This window comes from Zootoca vivipara, chromosome 10 (genome assembly GCF_963506605.1).
Source record: "Zootoca vivipara chromosome 10, rZooViv1.1, whole genome shotgun sequence".
NCBI classification, from domain to species: domain Eukaryota; kingdom Metazoa; phylum Chordata; class Lepidosauria; order Squamata; family Lacertidae; genus Zootoca; species Zootoca vivipara.
Window position 1 is genome coordinate 51,323,243 of NC_083285.1, and position 16,377 is coordinate 51,339,619.

A 16,377-nucleotide genomic window follows, 5' to 3' on the forward strand; every position below is an offset into this window, starting at 1 on the left:
ACGCTGGTTGAAGGTACACTCGGTGCCGCCAGCGAGTGGATGGTTGCGGGGAGAAGGGCAGCAGTGATTGTTCAGCACTGTGGCAAACCCATCCCAGGCCCTGTTTATGTAGAAGCTGCGGTAGCTGAAACTCAGGGCTGTGGCTCAGTGGCTAGAGCATCTGCTTTGCATGCAGAAGGGCCCAGGTTCAATCCCTGGCATCTCCAGGTAGGGCTCGGGATGTCTTCTGCTCCATACCCTAGAGCAGCGGTTCCCAAAGTGCGCAGTATCTAGGGGGCATGCTAAGAGGCAAGGGGGCGGCAGGGGGCATTGGAGGTGTAAATGACCACCAGAATTTGAAAAGCTGGTATGGCTGGATCAAGTTCATCAGTTTGTTGAATCGGTTAAACTAAGCAGTTTTGATCCTTCCCCAACCTATGATAGCTCAGCTGGTTAGAGCATGGTGCTGATAACAACACCAAGGTTGCAGGTTCGATCCCCATGTGGGAGAGCTGCATATTCCTGCATTGCAGTGGGTTGAACTAAGATGATCCTCAGGATCCCTTCCAACTCTACAAGTCTATGATCAAATTTTGAATAAATGTGCCATTAATTGTTAACTGTTTTGAATCTTAGTGTTGGTATCTTCCTGAGTGGGTTGTGCAGACTGCTCTTCAACTGGGGATCTGTTTATGGAACCAAGTGTGTGTGGGGGGGTGACCCCCAAAAGTTTGGGAACCGCTGCTGTAGGGAGTTGGCAACGGCCAGTTTGGACAGAACTGGGCTAGGTGGATCAATGTCTGAGTCGGTATAAGTTTGCTTGCTATGTTTCAGTAAACGTCTCACACAAATAACCTTCTCTTTCTTTAGAATGCTTTTGGCAAGACTTCAGAGGGCACCTCTGTGGAAATGTCCTGGTGCCTCCTAGACTAGGTCAGCTTTCTCGCTGGCAGCTCCAATGATTCTTGCCCGTGGGGTGCATGAGAGACCCAACAGACTAGTTGGAATGTGAACGTCTTATGGTCCTGATAATGAGGACATTCAGCGGCCTTACTCTGCTGATGTTTCAGCAAGGTTGAGAGGGGTTATAGGCGATTGCTTCTCCTCCTCTCTCAGGCGCATTACTTCATGGATGCTATAGGCCAGGGATGAGGAAGCTGCAGCCCTCTAGATCAGGGGTAGTCAATCTTTTTATACCTACCACCCACTAATGCATCTTTCTTGATGGTCAAATGCCACCACACCGCCCACCAGTGCTTGATGGAAGGAGGTTTCAGCTTGAGCTGTAGAACCCCCTACCGCCCACCTAGAATCCTGAGATACCAACTAGTGGGTGGTAGGGACCAGGTTGACAACACCTGCTCTAGATGATGCTTCACTCCCAGCCAGTGGTCAGGGATGATGGGCTCTGTAGTCCAGCAAAAGGTGGGCACACTGGTTTTCCCAGTGTGGATAAACAAAGAAAAAAAAAGGAGAAACAATATTAGATACATATTAGATACAATATTAGATATACTGTATATTATATACAAGGGGTGTAACACTGCCTGCCCCAGGGATGATTATTATTATTGTAATTAAAGTTGGAGGGAGTATTTTTAGATTTTCAAATTTGTACTTGGGAATTGTCTTGAAATACTTCAGCCTGCAGCCAGCACAGAGCTTTATTTTATTTTAATAATTAACAGCTGGGGTAGCACACACCACAGCAATTTTGTGGTTGCTGTTCTCTTCTGCGTTTAAAAAATCGTAAGATGCATCTACCTCTGCCCCCATTTCCCTTCGCAATTGGCATGTAGAACTAAGTGCCTCATTCATCCTGTCAGCCTCCTCCATTCCAAGGCTACCTCGGAAAGGGGCCTTTTAGAATAAGTGCTTCGTATTTGTCAGTCATCTCGCTAGCTTTGCACCCATTGACTTGAGATCTGGAAGGCAGGAGGGGCTTCCCGTATTCTGGATCCATTGGCTAAAATGAGGACTCTGGGGCTTCAATTAAATCTCCAGAAATCTCCCGTGTTGGACCCTAACTTCTGCCAGTCCCATCCAGTCTGATCAACCACCTGTGGAGAGATGATGGGAGTTTAAGTTGTGCTCACGTATTTGTTCTCTCTCTCTCTCTCTCTCTCTCTCTCTCTCTCTCTCTCTCTCTCTCTCTCTCTCTCTCACACACACACACACACACACACACACACACACATACACCTTTCCTGTTTTCCTCTGGGTGTGACATTTTGCATGGTTTGATTTTGTCATATTGTTTTGTTTCTCCTTTAGTTCAGTTTGAATTATTATACAATTTCAATACTTTATTTTTTTTAATAAAAAATGAAGTGATGGGAGTTGCAGTCCAGAAATACCTTATTTTATTTATTTATTTATTTCATAAAATTAATATACCACTTGATGGTAAACAAACAAACAAACAAATCAAAGGGGTTTACAAAAAGGACAAAATAATAAAGCTAGTTAAAATGTTCAGAAAGCTAAAACCAGCCATAACGTAAAAACACACCTGAATTTGGGGTAGGTTTCTCGAAAGGAAAATGCTTTTATCAGGCACTGAAAAGAGTACATTGAAGGCACCTGCCTGATGTCAATAGGCAGGGAGTTCCTAAGTGCAGGTGTCGCTACACTGAAACACCTAGAATCATAGAATCATAGAGTTGGAAGAGAACCACAAGGGCCATCCAGTCCAACCCCCTGCCAAGCAGGAAACACCATCAAATCATTCTTGACATATGCCTGTCAAGCCTCTGCTTAAAGACCTCCAAAGAAGGAGACTCCACCACACTCCTTGGTAGCAAATTCCACTGCTGAACAGCTCTTACTGTCAGGAAGTTCTTCCTAATGTTTAGGTGGAATTTTCTTTCTTGTAGTTTGAATCCATTGCTCCATGTCCGCTTCTCTGGAGCAGCAGAAAACAACCTTTCTCCCTCCTCTATATGACATCCTTTTATATATTTGAACATGGCTATCATATCACCCCTTAACCTTCTCTTCTCCAGGCTAAACATACCCAGCTCCCTAAGCCGTTCCTCATAAGGCATCGTTTCCAGGCCTTTGACCATTTTGGTTGCCCTCTTCTGGACATGTTCCAGCTTGTCAGTATCCTCCTTGAACTGTGGTGCCCAGAACTGGACACCTGTAAAGCCATAGGTTCCCCATCCTGGGATTGGAGATATGGATGGGCAAATCTGACACTTTTGGTTTTCTCATTTTACCAATCTGAATTTCACTCTCCACATTTGCTTGCGAATTAATATTTTTGAAGTCCTCCTAAAAATTCATCAGTTTTTCTGCTAATGTACAACTTTTTGCCTGCAAATTTTCTTAATATAGTCACTTTTACATAGGAATGTCTCTTAATGTAACACACTTTTTTCAACAATACGTACAACTCCATGCACCCCCCCCCAAGAATATGCATTTTTGTACACATTTACATGGCTCTGCATTGCAAAATTCAGAGAAATGCAAATTTTGGAAGAGGGCTGTATATTGGTCAGCATATTTTTGAAAGAAGGTGTGATTTATGTGAGTTTGCCTTTAAATGTGAATTGAATTGAATTCCTCCCCCACCCCGATCAGACACTTGCATTTTAAAAAACTGCGAAGATAAGATTTGGGGAAGACACATGGAATGCTCCTATAGGGACTCAACCCTTCTCCCAGTGGGTTCAGCTCAGGAAAGGGTTCGCCAGAGGTTCTGTTCATTGCACCTCTGTTTGAGGAATTGCTGTTAGTGCCTCGAGGCACATGATGGTGACATAATATTTGCAACAGATTATTTGTGCTCACGTTTAAGTACATACTCTGGAGATATGCAATTAATATTCCGAACACTCCTTGGCCTCTGTTCATGTTAATGATAATTCGGCATCTTAATTCCAGTGTGCCGGCTTGAAGGCTGATAAATTGCCCAGGCAAATCCTAGGGAAAGGGGGCAGCAGCAATTTTATTGGCACCCTGCTGTTGTTCATTGCAAACGATATGATCCATAATTTAAAAAATAAATACAGTGGTACCTCTAGTTACGAACTTAATTCGTTCCGGAGGTCCGTTCTTCACCTGAAACTGTTCTTAACTAGAGGCGTGCTTTCGCTATTGGGGCCTCTTGCTGCCGCTGTGTTGCCGGCACACGGTTTCTGGTCTCATCCTGGGGCAAAGTTCTCAACTTCAGGTAACTCTTCCAGGTTAGCGGAGTTTGTAACCTGAAGCGTTTGTAACCTGAGGCGTTTGTAACTCGAGGTACCACTGTAAATACAAGCCTTGACTCTCCACCTCTTTTGGTTGACACCCTTTTTATAGAAAATACAAAGCTGGGAGCCAACCTCAGGTTCAGTGAGTCCAACCCCCAAATTAATCCATATGCATTAGTCTCCCCCTTGCTGGATTGGACAGTTGTTATAAGAAAGGGGGCATTTCAGCACCCCAAGTTCACTCTCAGATTCACACCCTTGATGCAGAAAATTGATCTTAAAAATTTCCTACTTTCCCCCTGTGTTTCAGCCCTTGGTGTTGCATTTTGTTTAATGTTATTGATTCCTTGTCAAGTTCTTTCCTTGACATTGAAGGCGTTGTGGGCAGAAAAGTAAGGTCTGCATTGAAATATAAATAAAATGAAAATGAATAAATCTTGCCCTGACAGCCTTCCTCTGATAGCTTCTTCACAGCAGCTCTCCTAAGTGTTTTCTCATGCTACATATATTGTTGCGGCAATACAATTTGGAAGTGCTACAGAAGACAACAAAGAACGCAATTATTTTGGGTGGGATCATCTAATTTCACAGCATTCACACACACAGAGAGAGAGGGGGGGGGAGAGAGGGAGGGAGGGAGGGAGGGAGCCTCTCTTATAACCCAGCAAAAAAACAGAAGCAGAGGTTTGATTTTTTTAAAAAAACACAACAACAACAACAACAACTGTCCACGTGACCCCTTTCTTCATGGATGCTTTTGATATTTACTCTCAGCCCCAGGGTGTTAAGTGGATAATCTATCTTGCAGGCACTGCCGTGACGAATCCAGTCAGATTTTTCTTCTGGGTTTGCAGGAACATACAGATACACTTCAAATAGGAGTGGGTGTGGGTTTGTCTTAGAGCGGTCACTCACACTATAAAAAGACAGTGGGGGAACTGCAACCTCAAAAAAAGAAGAAGACAAGAGTTTTGAACAAATCTGCATAGTATATGCAAATATAGAGCTGTTCATTATAATAGAAATAAGAATAGAATATATTTCACCCTAGTGGGGAACTCTGGGATTAGGTGCCTACAAGGCCATTGCTCTCTCTTCTCAGGGTTTTTTAGATTGGAGATGGACCGGACAAGCCTTCAAATGAAGAAGGGTCTTATGTTAAATAGGGCATCTGGGTAGACTGGTTATTCTGTTGTTGGGTGACCTCTGTTGATGCCTCTCCTCAAGGCTGGCTGAAGACAAGATGTCTCCCCCACAATTCCATGTACAGAAGCTGCCTAGACTGACAGTTGAAGCTTACTCCAACAGTGGCATGCTCCTCCACTATACCAAAGGACAGCAGGCTAGCTTAGCAGACATAAGTCGGGCTATGTGGCAACCACAGCTTTGACCTCCAACAGATTTGAATCCCCTGAGGAGTTGTGGAGGGGCAATGGTAGCATCCTCCACACACCCCATAATCTGCTTGCCTGAGGTGGCTGCTTCTCTCTGCCTAATATTTGGGCCGGCCCTACTTCCTTTCATTTTCTTCCTGTATACTTTGGTTGGGTTTTAGTCCTGATTTCTCCCTTGTTCCTTGTTCCCGCCTCCTGGCTTGTGTGTTGGCTCTAACATGCTCTTTGACTCTTACTTCTGGCTTGCTCCTCAGCCCTGCTTCCTGGTTTGCCTTTGGTCCTGACTTCATTCCTGACAACTGGAACTTATCCACAGTTCCTGGCTCACCACAGACTGCTACCCGCAGTCAAGCCTTCACAGTTCCCTTGAGCCACAAAATGAACCCCGAGCATGGACACCGCATCAGATACCTCCACATACCCAGTCCCCATGTGCCCATCCCATGCTTGATGGGTTGATAGGATATCTGTCCGTTTTGACACCCCTTTGGCAGAACAAGCTAGAAGGATTGTAGCAGGGGCCCAAAGGGCCCCAATTAAGGTAATAATGTAAATCCCTATAAATCCTAGAATATGCTTATAATAGTGAATTATGGGAGCTTGTTGCTTTAAGAAACTGATGATTTAGCAAGATGCCGTTCTTTTACCAGAACAGAAGGTCAGCTAACATGCAAATCACAAAGATATAATTCATAAGCTAGAACACAAATTGTTACCTAGTACACGTAACACAGGTTCCCAACACGCATACTATCTCACAATGTAACATATTATTGAGAATCAAAGGCCTAGCTAGCAATCCTTGGCCTAGTTAGCAATGCTTATTGCGCATGCGTATTAGATTAGGTAATGACATACGTATTAAATATGAAATGAGATAATGATGAATATTAAAATATTAAATGATGTAATGCTTTATGTGATTGGTTAGATCAATATCCTTTGTCTGAAATGTTATAAATTTCTGCCCGACCTTTGGGCGGGGTTGCAGTATTCCGAAAAGATTCGACTGTAACCTTATTGCTTTGCAATAAACATAATGGACTCCTAACTCCTCTAGTCTCTGAGTTTTATTGGGCTAACTCAGAAGATAAGCCATTTTTTTGGCTTACAACAGAATGAAGAGGTAGCTCATTGTTCTCTTTTTGGCCTATTGGACTCATCTCTACAGCTGAAACAAATTCCATAAAGTGGATGGTTCCTTGGCCCAGTTCATAGTGACAGAGACGCAATAGCGGTAGGCAAATGGGCTGGCAAATTCACAATGGGTAAAGCTATCACAATTGTTTAGTTCTGCCTCTAACCTTTGGAGGCAATATGACACTGAATATCAGTTGCTAGGCAACATGAGTGGGGAGAGCATGTGAGCTTCTCATAGGCATCTGGCTGGCCACTGTTGGAGCAGAATGTTCTACGGCATGGGTCTTTGGCCTCTTCTTATGATCTTATATCTGACTGAAGTCCCATTGATTTCAGTGGCTCTATTCTAAACAAGGCTAAGCCCAGATCCAATGCGTTGTGCTGGCTCACTACCTAAGAATACACCTCCTTTCCCTATTACTCTTGCCACATGCTCTGTTCTAGCAGCGCACAAATGATTCCCCTTTGAATTTGTTCCCTGTTATTGTTCAAATGCCACAGTGATTTCATTTAGTGTTCTGGCACTACTGAGAGCCCATTATACTTCAGGGCCGTCAGCAGTTTATTTTAATTCATTTTACAGTTCAGTAATTGCTTTACACTTGGTCCTACCTATATACAATGCTATTAGCCATTGGGGTATGATTTCAGATGATTTCTAAAAAGGCTATTCGAATTTTAAAAATATAAAAAAAGAAGTGATGGGGGAGATACAAATTATACACTCCACAGGTCTGGACAGCCCAAGACAGCTTTTAAATACTGCTTTCTTTGGTTAATCGCTGTTTAATCATCTTCTTGAACTCCCTTATCTGGAATAGACCTCTCTCTCCCTCCCTCTCCCAGATAAGGAAGTTCAATAAATTTTACCATGCCTTTCCTTTTGAAACTCCACAAGATGACCAGCAACCCTTAAATCCCAACCAAAATATTAAAACAAAAAACAATGGTGGCAATGAAAGGTCAGCCACAAATTATCAAAGCATCAAGAATAATTAACTGCAGCAAATGTGTGGACCTCATTGTTACATCATGAGAAAGACGGCTATATTTTAGAAAGCTACCCCAATTTATTTATTTTTCTGCTTAAAGCAGAAATGAGGGACTCAAGGACTTGCAGCTGCTGTAGGTCTATGGGTCCCTGGCCACTGGTCATACTTAATCCCTGCCCGTTGGTGGATGGATGGGGCTGATGGGAGTTGGAGTCCAACAACATCTGGGTAGCCAACAGATTCTCCACTCCACTTTTAAGGTGAAGTTCCAAGAGAAATTTGGAGGCTCCTGCTTGGGCAAAACATTTGAGGATGCTGAGTTAGATAAAAAGAATTTTTTGTTGTTGTTGTGTCCGATTCTTCGTGACCCCATGGACCAGAGCATGCCAGGCACTCCTGTCTTCCACTGCCTCCCACAGTTTGGTCAAACTCATGTTCGTAGCTTCGAGAACACTGTCCAACCATCTTGTCCTCTGTCGTCCCCTTCTCCTTGTGCCCTCCATCTTTCCCAACATCAGGGTCTTTTCCAGAGAGTCTTCTTTTCTCATGAGGTGGCCAAAGTATTGGAGCCTCAGCTTCACGATCTGTCCTTCCAGTGAACACTCAGGGCTGATTTCCTGAAGAATGGATAGGTTTGATCTTCTTGCAGTCCATGGGACTCTCAAGAGTCTCCTCCAGCACCATAATTCAAAAGCATCAATTCTTCGGCGATCAGCCTTCTTTATGGTCCAGCTCTCACTTCCATACATCACTACTGGGAAAACCATAGCTTTAACTATACGGACCTTTGTCGGCAAGGTGATGTCTCTGCTTTTTAAGATGCTGTCTAGGTTTGTCATTGCTTTTCTCCCAAGAAGCAGGCGTCTTTTAATTTCATGACTGCTGTCACCATCTGCAGTGATCATGGAAGCCAAGAAAGTAAAATCTCTCACTGCCTCCATTTCTTCCCCTTCTATTTGCCAGGAGGTGATGGGACCAGTGGCCATGATCTTGGGTTTTTTTTGATGTTGAGCTTCAAACCATATTTTACGCTCTCCTCTTTCACCCTCATTAAAAGGTTCTTTAATTTCTCCTCACTTTCTGCCATCAAGGTTGTGTCATCTGTATATCTGAGGTTGTTGATATTTCTTTAGATAACTCTAAAGAAATTTCTCAGGGGGCTTCTGCAAATCTCATTTAAATTAATCTACAATCCCAGAATAGGAACATGCATCAAGCTCCCATATACCAAGTCAGACTATTATCCACCTAGCCCAATACTGTCTTCTCTGATTGGCAACAGGTCTCCAGCAGGCAGCTCCCTGGCAGAGATATTTCCCATCACCTTCTAAATATACACGTCCATGAAAGAACAGGTAACAAAGTATGAAATGCTGAAAATCCTAGTCCCTGAGGTATAAGCCCCACTGTACCAAGTGGGGATTGCTTATGAGTAAGTATGCAGGAGTTGTGCTGAAAGTGGCAAGGAAGATTGAGATTATATCAGAGCTAATATTAAAGGTTTGGTGGATGGCAGATAAAAGCCACTTGGCCACATCAGAAATCAATGTCAGAATCCAACCTTTGTCTCATGCCAGCTGGTTGTCATCTGCTCTGAATGGGGTACTTTGCTCGATGGAAGTAAAAGGTTATGAATGAATGCCTGTCAAATCATGCCCTCATCTTACATTTCAACAGTGAAGGGCGTCCATGAGTCATTTTCATGTGGCTTTTTCAAATGGTGAAGTTTATTTATAAAAATTATAATTACTGTAAAATGTGACATCTGTTATTAAGAGCAGCGCATGTGAGAGTGTCATGGGGTTATCATAACTTTGTGGCAATCTGTCGGTTATGGATTATTCGATATTCGGACCATTCTGGTTAGTAGTTCTAGTTTTTTTTATGTTCATCAGTGTTTATGATTAGAGCAATTGTGTGTTATGGCACACAAATGGTGGCCATTTTTTCACTGGTGCACCATTTCAATATCCAGATGGGCTCACTGGCTCAAAAGGATTGGCATCCCTGACCACTGGGTGTGCTGGCTGAGGCTGTTGGTGTGCATGCCTGCGTCTATGCAGGCTATGGCGCTGAGGAAGGTGGGGTGGGACGGGGGAAGAAGCAGACCAGGAAGCCTTCATTTTACATAGTGGTAAACAGTCCAGTCTTTGCCTGCAATCCTCCAGTCACCAAGTGAAAAATAAATTGGTGTGAATCTTTCCAAAGAATCTCTTCTTTAAGCATAGCTGCCAAGTCTCCCGTATTCCCCGAGAAACCCCCGTTTTTCCAGCTGTCCCCAGCCGAAAAAACAGATTTTTTTGTTTTTTCCCGGTTTATTCTGGCGCGGCGGCCATTTTGGAACTGGGCACAGCAGCATCAAAAGTCACTTCTGAGCATGCTCCGCCCAGTTCCAAAATGGCCACGCGCTACTTCCGGTATGCTACTTCCGGTCCGGTCCCTTATTTTTCAGAGAGGAACTTGGCAGGTATGTCTTTAAGTTCCGGGGATATTGCTTTGGGAGTGGACAAGAAGGATAAACAAACCCTGCACCAGGTCCCAGAGAATGCCCTCCGTACCCTGAGTTGGACTGTGAAGGAAGCTACCCTCCTCCTTTCTGGAGAATCTTAGTGGGCCAGATTGTATCTTGTCTGATGAGTACAGAAGGCGAGAGGTTTCCACGGCTGATTTAATTTCCATGGTAATTAGCCTCCCATCTAAACAGACTATCTCCTCCCAGCGAAGAGAACAATTTGTACTTTTCTTTGGTTGTAAGGAACTTTTAACTCTCACTCAGGAATATCAGATGTTGCAAGGATTTTCCTTTGAAAGGAAAGAGATGAGAAAGGTAGGCATACTTTGCTATTTCAGGCCTGCGCAACTAGTCACCCACCAAACTGAAAATGAAGCCCACCAGCCATGTTTGGTTGGCCACTGGGGACTCGTTAAACCTTCTTTCCTTTCTCTTTTTTATCGCCTGCTTCGGACTGCAAAAACAAGGCAAGATCCCAACAGGCCTCAAGAGGTGGCTAATGGGCTTCATTTGACAAGGTGGGTCATAAGCTGGGCAGCTCTGCATTATTTTGAGCCAGGTGCGTGGCTTCTAATGTTGTGAGGGCAATATTTTGCTTAGGTTAGGGGTTGCCAAATGTTTGGGACCGATGGGAAATGACCTGGGCCCTGCAGCCCGTTTGTGCATATTCACAACTCAAGAGATCTCCCTCAATGAGAAGGTAGCAAAGCTGTGAAAATTTAAAAAATTGTTTTGCAACAACCACACAGCACACTCCTCTCACCCTTAGAGGCTTACCGGGAGCAGATAGGAGATATCAATGATATAATATGTGAGCATCATTGTAAAAAGGCTTGTGGCCCTCCAGGCTGAGGGGTGGCCGCAAGCGATCTATGGTGGCCAATCAAAGGCTTGACAGCTCCTCAGAAAGGCATCAAAACCAGGCTCCTGTCAGGCTACTGTACTTGGATGTTGGGCTGCCTTTCTGTCTTGGTTTGTCACACGTTGTAGGTTTTTTGTCTAAGACCAGTCTGGCTTGCTAAATATCCCTCAACTGTCCCACTTCAAGGGGCACATCCTGGAATTACAAAAACCATTCTGGCTTCTGATTGGGTCCTGGGATGACCTGTTTTGGTTCCCACAAGAGACCGGCCCCCAAAGACACCCATTTTGGGGAGGCTGTGCTCTCATACAAGTCACCTGCCTCCTGTGAGAAGGCAGTCACGAAAGAAACCCCGATTTCCCTCCAGGTGTTGTGGGACTTCGCCTCCCATCAGCTAGCATAGCCAATTGATGATGGGAACTGTAGTTCAATAACATCTGGGGGACAATAGGTTCCCCACTCCTGCTGTAGCCCCAGAAAATGGGCCTGCATTGCATGACTGCCAACAAAATGCTCAGAAACTATGGGATCTGGTGACCAAGTTGCAGCCCCCAAAAGATCTGGTGACCATTAAGCTGTGGGTGGCTGGTATAGACAACACTGATCAAGATGGATTAATGAGTTGACTAGCTATATAAGGCAGCTTCTCATGTTCCTAGGTATGCAAACAGGTCATTAAGAAATGGATAACCACCCCCCCCTGATTGTATTTAAGTTGCCTCCTGCAAGTGAACAGACATGTGGTTGCATGTGTGGGGCAAATGGCAGGCTCCTATGCAGTACAATGGCATCTTTTGCACATTTAACTTGCACGATAAACGGTTGAAGGCCGGCTGGTTGAAATCCCGCAAGTGTAAGAAAAGCTTTTAAGCTTTTGGCTCTTTCCTCTCATGGGATCTGGCTGGGATCCTCCTGCGAGATTGTGCGGGAACTCAGATGCCGCTGTGAGATCTCATGAGAGCATCCTGGGTTTCTGGAGCCGGTGCGCCAGTTCCAGAAGCCCCAAGGTGTTTCTGCAGGGGTTTAGTTCCAAGGGCTTCAGAAAATGCACCCCCCCCAATATGTGGAACCCTTGGAAGCAAACCCCTGCATAAGACAATCTTACTGTACTCTGCATTTGACCTGATGGGTCCATATTGAGGCTTTTCTATATATTTTTCACAGTAGTAATTGTGGAATCGGGAGGCAAATGCCTGCCCCTTCTGTGTACACATTTGAGACTGTGGAGGTGTAGCCCCGCAGGAGGAGAGCATTCCAGTGTATCTCTGGATCGTATTTTACCCTGGAAGAGAAATAGGTTTGATATTTACCAGATTGTGCACTGGGGAGCTCCTTATTACCGTTAATTTAATTACTGGAGCTTCCCTGTTAACCCCTTGGTGCCAGGAGACACGTCTCCTCTTTTGGACTAATGAATTCATGAGCTGCGAGAAGCAATATGTCTCGGCCAAGAGAGCCCCCAGAGGATTAATTTGTATTTTTAGGAGCTTCCTGAGGATTTTTGGTTTGAATATTCAGGCCGCTTGCTTGCACACAGTTTCGAAGGCATTGTCTTTGGTGATGCAGCTAATCAGCTGGGGATACATTAAGCAACTGCCTCGGTTTCACAGAAATGGGGGGAAATGAAAGGCAGAAGTGGGGACTTTTCTCAGCCCGAGGGCTGCATTCCCTTCCAGGCAGCCTGCTGAGGGCCACACCCCTGTGCTGGGTGGAGCAAAGGTGGATAGAGAAACAAATGTGAATTTTACCTTTGTACAGTAGTCTATGGGGTTTATGGGGTGTTAGGGGATGTGTAGTACCACTGGTGGGGGACACAATGTGGTCCTTCTGGCTAGATTGTCCACCTTTGGTCCCCACCCTTCACTCAGCTCTCACCTCTGGCTCCTAGAAGTTGTCAGCATGCAACAGTGGCTATACCCTAGGACAGCTTTGACTGGTCGGCTAAACCAGGGGAGGGTAGCTGATGGGCCTCAAACACTCTTTCAGTTAGGGACTTCCCTTGCATGCAAAGACAGGCTCTGGTGGATTAAGTGGACGAGACCAATAGTGGCTCCAAATGTCAAGAAGAAGGTGGATTCTGCATGCGAAGTGAGGGGTGGATGGGCTTCACCAGTGTGGGACAGTAGCCCATCTAGGAGAACACCACACTGTTGCAATCGAACAACATCTAGGAGGGCATGATGTTGCCCACCCCTGGACAAGGCAGTACTGAGTTAGCTCAACCAGAGGTCTAGCTCAGTCACTCTAGGCTTCCATGGTGCTCTCACAGCAACTGTTTTGGGTGGGTTAGGCTTGGGAGATCATTTGACCAAGGCACATTATTTTTGTTGTTTAGTCGTGTCTGACTCTTCGTCCGACACATTATTTTATGCATTAGCTATTACAGTGTCCTTCAACCCTTGGTGCCCACATATTTTTGGACTACTGTACAACTCTTATCATCACCAGACGGCTTAGCCAGTGGTCAGGGATAATGGAGCCTGACTGCTTATGGGGACTTATTCTGACCTAGGATGTGTTTCCAGGCTTCCTAGCCTAGTCTTCTATCTTCTAATCTATACAGTGGTGCCTCACTTAACGAATGCCCTGCTTAACGAAATTTCCGCTTAACGAAAGGATTTTTCGAGTGGAGGTTGCCTCGTTAGACGAATTCGTTTTATGAAAAATTCGTCTAGCGAATCACGGTTTCCCATAGGAATGCATTGAAATTTAATTAATGCGTTCCTATGGGTAAAAAAAAAAAGAATAAAAAAAATTCAATGCATTCCTATGGGATTTCCTAGACGAATTTTTCGTTGTAAGAAAAGACCTGTGGAACGAATTAAATTCGTCTAGCAAGGCACCACTGTACTTTACTACACTGGTTGTCCTAGATATGTGTGCGTGTGTGTTTGTGCTTTCCCCATAACAGAACTGATAATATCTTTTAGCACACAACTGGGATTCCTCCCATTAGGACTTTAATACTTCCTTTTTTCTCAGCCAAAGCTAATGCTCCGTTGTTGAGTTGTCAGCAATAGCTCTTTTATCAAAGAGCGAGGCGGCGAAAGCGAGAGCAAACCTGGATTGTTTTATAGGGCAAATTTTCCGTGTTGAACCAAGTATGTTGAGTGCACATGTCAGCAGTGGACGGATTGCAATTAACCCCCTTATTTCTGTTCAAAGCAACAGCGCAGCAGCCGGGAAGGCTGCTTCTCCCCCCCCTACCCCGCCACCGGCCTCTTTCTTTCATTCTTTGTTCCAGGGAAGTTCATGAACTTGCTGATTATCTTTCAGCATCTCTCTAGAGATGCCCATTAGGAAAAGGAACCTCCATGTTCATAGGAAACAGAGGCTTCATTTCAAACTCTGTGCATTGTAACAAGGCTTCCTGGATTGGCACCAGTCAGTTGGCAACCTGAAATGCCATTAAACCGCTGCCCAGTTGCATGACCATTGCATAGCTGCCAAGTCTCCCGTTTTCCCCAGGAAATCCCCGTTTTTCCAGCTGTTCCTAGCTTAAAAAAATGGGTTTTTTGTTTTTCCCCGGTTTATTCTGGCGCGGCGGCCATTTTGGAACTGGGCGGAGCATGCTCAGAAGCGACTTTTGATGCTGCTCTGCCCAGTTTCAAAATGGCTGCAGTGTGACTTCTGGCGCTACAGCCATTTTGGAACTGGGCAAAGCAGCATCAAAAGTCACTTCTGAGCATGCTCCGCCCAGTTCCAAAATGGCGGCAGCGCTACTTCCGGTCTGCTATTTCCGGCCCGGTCCCTTATTTCTCTGACAGCAACTTGGCAGGTATGGACCATTGTTCAGAGCTCCCACTGAGGGCAGCCTGGCAAACCTCCAGAGAAAGATCCTTCATAAAGGATATGTGTGGCAGATGGATATGGCGTTCTCTGGATAATTTTCTGCCTTCAGCCCTCTCAACGTGACATGTCTCACTGGCTCTTTCTTAACAAGTGGTTAAGAAAATAATGAGTAGTTAATAAACAGCACTGAGTTTTCACTGTCTGACTGAAGTGTGTGTGTGTGTGTGTGTGTGTGTGTGTGTGTGTGTGTGTGTGTGAAGACTGGCCTAGAAGAGGGTGAAAGGTTGTTTTCTGCTGCTCCAGAGAAGCAGACACGGAGCAATGGATTCAAGCTACAAGAAAGAAGATTCCACCTAAACATTAGGAAGAACTTCCTGACAGTAAGAGCTATTCGGCAGTAGAATTTGCTGCCAAGGAGTGTGGTGGAGTCTCCTTCTTTGGAGGTCTTTAAGCGGAGGCTTGACAGCTATCTGTCAGGAATGCTTTGATGGTGTTTCCTGCTTGGCAGGGGGTTGGACTGGATGGCCCTTGTGGTCTATTCCAACTCTATGAGTCTATGATTCATCCTGCATTCCAGACCCAGCACTTAGGAAGGGATTCAACTAGATGATCTTCAAGGCCCCTTCCAGTTTTATAATTCCATGATTTGCCGGTGTTTGCCTCCCCACTCTGCAACACCAGTATTCATGGATGAGGTGTGGGAAGAAGCAAAGAAGAAGCAATGAGCAGCTTTGCCGCATGGGGGAAAAAAAATAGCAAAATAACTCTTTAAAAAGACCCTACAGAAAATTCCATATTCTCCTTCCCTAGCTTCCACATTGAATGTACTTAGTCCAAAAAAAGTAGTCTTTCTAATTGTCAGCTCTTCAAATGCAAATTTGAGCCCTCTCTGCTTCATGCATCATCTCTGGGAAGAAAGAGCCTTCATTTATAGCTTTGCTGACAATTTCACTGGTGATGAATGAGGCCAAGCACAATTCAGCTGGCTCTTCAATAGATGGATTTCACTTGTTGGAACTTGGAACAAAACTTCACGTCAATAAAGGAATTGGCTATAGCTATTGGAGGTACATGCAAGTGGCGCCCATTATTATTATTATTATTATTATTATTATTATTATTATTATTATTATTATTTTGTATCACTTCTCATGAAGTATCCCAAAGTGATTCACAATATAACAAAAACACAAATGAAACAGTTACATATATAAAAACAATGTTTAAAAAACACAATCTATCTGTCTTTTGGCGGTAAAGTACGAGGCGCCAAACCTCAATCAAAATGTCAGAGGGGTCAGAACGAAATGTCTGCCAATGGCAGTGAGAAAGAGGTGATGCCACAACAGTGATTACCCTTGCAAAAAGAGCACACATAAGGTTTAAAAATAACAACACATAATAAAATCAATTCAAAAGAAGTACAGATACAGTGGTACCTTGGTTTACAAACTTAATCTGTTCCGGAAGTCCGTTCTTAAACTGAAACCGTTCTTAAACCGAGGCG

At 44.5% G+C, this 16,377-nt stretch overlaps 1 protein-coding gene and 1 non-coding gene across 2 annotated transcripts in view; both read left to right on the forward strand.

Moving 5' to 3' along the window:
• TMEM178B (transmembrane protein 178B) overlaps nucleotides 1-16,377 on the forward strand; it is a 274,665-nt gene that overhangs the window by 87,467 nt on the left and 170,821 nt on the right. The gene's annotated exons all lie outside the window — the stretch shown is intronic.
• TRNAA-UGC (transfer RNA alanine (anticodon UGC)) lies at nucleotides 137-206 on the forward strand. The gene has a single exon. It is a non-coding gene; the product is annotated as a tRNA-Ala (tRNA).